The 6,000-nt window shown below is 34.1% G+C and overlaps 1 pseudogene across 1 annotated transcript; it reads left to right on the plus strand.

Annotated features, from left to right (window-relative positions):
• Window positions 1-4,000: 4,000 nt before the first annotated feature.
• On the plus strand, window positions 4,001-5,131 carry LOC308507279 (KRR1 small subunit processome component homolog; annotated as a pseudogene). The gene has a single exon. The product of its transcript is annotated as a KRR1 small subunit processome component homolog (transcript).
• Window positions 5,132-6,000: the final 869 nt, after the last annotated feature.

Raw genomic sequence — 6,000 nt, forward strand, 5'->3', positions numbered from 1 at the left:
AATCACTCGCATAATAAACAGTCACAAAACACTCTACTCCTCTAATATTTTGTTGCCTCAGGCAACCAGCTATTCTACCTATATGGTACAGTCAATCACAACTATTGTGTGTATGCAGTTACAGTGGATTAATATAATAGTAATAAGATACAATATATTCTGACTCACAGCCTTGAAGAATTTCCAAGTATAGGAAAATATTTCCATTATTTGAATTGTGACTTTATAACTATTAAAAATGCCTTCATAAGGGAAATGTAATGCAGTATCTAGAATAGTAGTTTGAAGTATAATGTAATCTGCCTTCAGATTTTTCTGATTGTTTTGTAATTAATAAAGAGATAACTTATACACAATACTGTTTGTTAACAAAAATAAGTATTTACCCATTCTGGATATAAGGCAATATCTTTTTGCTAACACCAGAGAATTTACATTTTCCTGTATCACTGATAATAGTAATTTTTAATTATAAGAAAAATAAGTAATTTGTAATCCATGAACATAAGTTATTTGTGAAAGGACAAACAGACAATTTTAAAAAAAATGTGATTATAAGTAAATTGGTATAAAAATTAAAAATGTATTTATATTTCTAATATATATTACAGTAATATATACTAGCTAACATGCTGTAATTTAACTTTTTTTATGTGTTCTTTATTCCGGTTCTCATATTAGATTGTAAATGCTTTTAAGTTTTAGCCTTGCTTTATATCACTTATTATTTAAGTTTCACAAAATAAGCAGTCAGTAAATGATGTTGATAATTATATTGATAATGGTGATTATATTACTAGTAGGTGGCTGAATTCAGAACTAGAACACAGTACAGAAATATTGCCCAAGCTACCCACGTGACAATTAACTTTCTGTACTTGAAAAAGTGAATATTTGAAAGATGTCAGAAACATGGTGGTGTGAGTGGTACTCCTTGAAATCTCCCCTAAAATTTAGAATAAATTTAACAACTACAATTCAACAAAAGATTCGCCACGCAACACACAGACATGCCTGGGAAATCTGTGAATCAAAACATCTGAAAGTGGGCAAGTCAGGGCAAACAAAGGACCAGGGAAGGGGAATATGCAGTGTCACAGGCCACAGGACATAGTCCAGAGCTCACTGGGATCCTAGCAGAGGGAAATGTTGAGATTATAGATGCATTCTCTGTGGCCCATAGCATTCCTGCCTGAGTGATCAGCATATAATATGGCTGAATCTAGTTATTAGGGCAGAGAACTTGAGACAAAGACCATTTGGTCTTTGTCATATTAAAGGGTGACAACTGTGGTCTAAGCCCTCATTTCCAGGCAAAAAACAAACCCACAGCACCTAGCCACTTCTCTCCCCCACATCCTCCCAAATTTCACCTTCCTACAACCCTCCCAGTGTTAGCAGTGGGCTCCAGGGAGGAAAATAAAAGTTGTAGTGTTGAGTTAAAGAGCAGAATATCTGCAGCCCTGAGAACTGGATAGACAATTCCTAAGCAGCAGACTCACACTGCACTAATCCCAGTGACAAGGGAGGAAATATACAGGGGAGGCAGCTGTGGTTTGGCAATCAACATTACTCAGAGGATAACAAAGCCACCAACACACTAATGGCCTTTCCTAGCCCACCCCGCCCCCACCTTTTGTGGCTCATCCTAGCGTGGGCACTTAGGAAAGCCTAGGTAATGCAGCAAGGCATCTAGCTAAAGGGGTAGCACTGAGATTTCAGTGGCTCAGAACCCCATTACCCACTATAGTTTCCCACAGGATGGTGCCCTGAGACCTATGTGACCTGGTCACAGAGGAGACACCCACCTCTTCAGAGAATCTTCTACCACAAGATGTTACACCAGGTCAAGAAAATAAAATGCTAGAGCACCACTTACTGTAAAACAAAAGAAAGACCTTCACATTACAACCTGCAGCAGACCTTAATCCTATAAATGCATAGAAGGAATAATGATCCATCAAATTTCATGAATAACCAAGGGAACAAGGCAGCTCAGAAAGAAAATAAAAAAAATATCCAGAAAATATATTTAAAGACATAGAAATCTGTGACTTAAATAACAGATAATTCAAGATTGCAGTCCTGAAAAAACTCAATGAGATGCCAGAAAACTCAGGCAGTTTAATGGATTCTGGAAAAAAACACACAAAAAAACAATGAACAAAATGAATACTTTACCAAACGCACTAAAATTTTTAAAAGAAAATAAAAATTATGGAGATGAAAAACTCAATAAAAGAGATGAAGAATTAAATAGTGAGCTTAGGAAATAGAGCTGAGTAAATGGAGGAAAGAATTACTGACATCAAAAACAGTAATCTGGAAATGATGTGGCTGGATGAAGAGAAAGGCTTGAGAGTTAAAAGAAATGAAAGAACTCTATAAGGAGTATCTGACACCATCAAAAAGAGCACTATAAGAATAATGGGTATACCAAAAGAAGAAGAAAGAAAGTAGGGCACAGAGAAGCTATTCAAACAAATAGTCAACAAAAACTTACCAAACCTATTGAATGAACTTGAGCCTCAAATCCAAGAAGCAAACAGAAAACCTAATTACCTCAATCCCAACAGGCATTTTTCAAGGCACATTATATTGAAGCTGTCAAAAATTAATGAAAAAGAAAGAATTCTCACGGCAGCCAGGGAAAAGAAGGAAAAAAGATTGTCATCAGACTTTTCAGCAGAAACTCTACAAGACAGAAGCGAGTGAAATCAAATATTGAAACTATTGAAAGAAAGAAATTATCAGTCAAAAATAATATATCTAGCAAAATTATCCTATAGATATGAAGGAGGAAAAAAGACCTTTCCAGATATGCAGAGGCTGGGGGAATTTTCCACAAGAAGGCTTGCATTTCAGGGGTTGCCGAATGGGGTTCTTCCACCTGAAGCAAAAAAAAAAAAAAAAAAAGAAAAAAGAAAAAAGAAAAGAAAACAAACAGAAACAAAACATAAAACCATTAGTAAAATGAATAACAGATAGCAGAGCAGGAAGTGGCAACCCCTACACAGAATAGGGCACTATACACTTAAAAATAACATTAAGGGAAAAGAAGATGAAAACATAGAAAAAGAGAAGATGAATACAATTTGCTACTGTATCTCAGAAATGAACTCATGGCATAAATATGGATACTCTGCAACAAACAAAACATGAAATGGGAGGGGTGTAAAGGTCTGAATTTGCAAAGTGGACTGGAGATAAGATGCAAACTGAAGAAAAAGGACTAATATATATATATATATATATATATATATATATATATGAAACTTTCTTACTTTTACATAAACTTAATGGTAACCACTTAAAAAACAAAACAAAATCCAGAACTGAGACACATAACATGAATAACAGTAAAAGGATTAAAAAAAATCATGTAATACCATCCAACTAAAATAAGAGAAAGAAACACAAAAGCAAAGAAACAATAGAGACACTGAGTTACCTGAAAACAAAAGATAAAATGACTGTAGGAAATCCTCATATATCAATAATCACTTTAAATGTAAATGAACTGAACTAAGCAATAAAAAAGACACAGAGTAGCAGAGTGGGTCAAAAAACAAAACCCAAGTCATATGCTGCCTTCAAGAGACATATTTCAGCTGGAAAAACAAATATAGAGTCAAAGTGAAAGGGTGAAAAATGATCCTCCAATCAAATGGCATCCAGAGAAAATCAGATGTAACCATATTTACTTGTTCATTTGATGAAATAGACTTCAGAATAAAAACGGTAACAAGAGAAAAAGATGGGCATTTCATAATGATAAAGGGGACAATACAACAAGAAGACAAAACACTTATCAATATATATGCCCCCAATGAAGGAACATCAAAATATATAAAGCAAGTACTAACAGAACTAAATGGAGAAACAAAAACAGAATTATACTATGGGACCCTAAATATACCACTGATAGCTATGGATAGATCATTCAAACAGAATCAATAAGAAATGTTTCACTTCTGGTAACACAGGAAGCAGCTTAAAGATGGTGTCCTCCAAATTCAACGGATTAGCTGCAGCGCCTGGGAAAAGTGAATTTTGTAAACAGAAGCCGAAGCTGGAAGACCAAGATGAATCAGAACTTCTCGCTGTTCCTGATGGTTGGAAGGAACCAGGTTTTTCCAAAGAGGACAATCCTAGAGGACTCTTGGAGGAGCAGTTTTACAATTTTGTTCCCAAAATATAGAGAGGCTTACTTGAAAGAGTGCTGGCCATTGGTACAGAAAGCCTTGAATGAATATCATGTCAATGTAACCTTGGACCTGATTGAGGGCAGCATGACTGTACGACAAAGACTTTTGATCCATATATCATCATTAGGGCCAGGCACCTAATAAAACTTTTAACAAGGAGTGTTTCATTTGAACAGGCAGTACGAAATCTTCAGGATGATGTTGCATGTGACATCATTAAAATAGGTTCTTTAGTAAGAAATAAAGAAGGATTTGTAAAAAGAAGACAATGTCTTATTGGTCCCAAAGGATCTACATTGAAGGCATTGGAACTCTTAAAAAACTGTTATATTATGGTTCAGGGAAGCACAGTTTCAGCTATTGGACCTTTTAGTGGCTTAAAATAGGTTCAAAAAGTAGTCCTAGATACTATTAAGAATATTCATCAAATTTATATTATAAAAACGTTAATGATTAAATGAGAGTTGTCAAAAGATTCTGAATTAAGATCTCAAAGTTGGGAAAGATTTTTGCCGCAGTTTCAAGCACAAAAATGTGAACGCAAGGAACAGAAGAAAAAACCTGTTAAGAAAGAGTATACATTATTCCCACCACCACAGCCAGGAAGTCAGATTGATAAGGAATTGGTTAGCGGTGAATGCTTCTTGAAGGCAAGTCAAAAGAAGTGACAGAAAATGAAAGCAATAAGGGCTAAACAAGCAGAAGCTCTCAGTAAGAGACCAGAGGAAAGAAACAAAGCTTTTATTCCACCTAAAGAAAAAACATTTGTAAAACTTAAGAAAGCTTCTACTGAAACTAAAATTGATGTGGCTGCCATCAAGGAAAAGGTTAAGGAAGCAAACAATAAGAAACTGGGAGCCCTTACAGCTGAAGAAGTTAAGCTTAAAATGGAAGTAGGTGAAAAGAAAAAGAAGAAAAAATAGTAACATGCAAAAACCAAACAAACAAACCCAAAAAAACCCCGAACTAGAACTTATTAAACTATCTCCTTTTGTAAAGGATTTTGAGATATTAGGACATCAGTTGCCTTATGTGTAAAAAGTAATACTTTGATTACTTTTTTTCTGAGTTTGTTTTGTTCTTTATAGCAATGTTTATGTATACATCTGTTCTTTATAAATATAAATTATTATAAAAAAAGAAAATCAATAAGAAAATATCAGCCTTAAGTGACACATTAGATTAAATGGACATACTCAACATTTACAGAGTATTTCATCTGAAAACCCCAGACTATGTTTTTTTCTGTACACATGGAACATTCTCAAGGATAGACCATATGTCAGGACACAAAACAAGCCTCAGCAAATTTAAGAAGATTAGCATCATACCCAGCATATTCTCTGATCACAATTCTTTGAAGTTGGAGATCAACTGCAAAGAAAGAAGGGAAAAAAAATCACAAATACATGGAGATTAAATCACAAACTGTTAAAGAATGACTGGGTCAAAGAAGAAATAAAAGGAGAGATCAAAAGATACATGGAAATAAATGAGAATGAAAATTCATTACATCAAAATCATTGGGATGCAATAAAAGCAGTATTAAGAGGGAAATTTGTATCATTACAGGCCTATATCAAGAAACAAAAAAAGTCCCAAATAAACACCCTAACATTACTTCATAAAGAAGTAGAAAAAGAAAAACAAATTTAAACGCAAAGTCAGCAGAAGGAAGGAAATAATAAAAATTAGAGCAGATTTAAATGAAAAGAACAAAATGAAAATAAAAAAAATAAAACAAAGAACTAGTTCTTTGAAAAGATAAATAAAATTGACAAACACTTGGCTA

Source organism: Rhinolophus hipposideros, assembly GCF_964194185.1.
Source record: "Rhinolophus hipposideros genome assembly, chromosome: 2".
NCBI classification, from domain to species: domain Eukaryota; kingdom Metazoa; phylum Chordata; class Mammalia; order Chiroptera; family Rhinolophidae; genus Rhinolophus; species Rhinolophus hipposideros.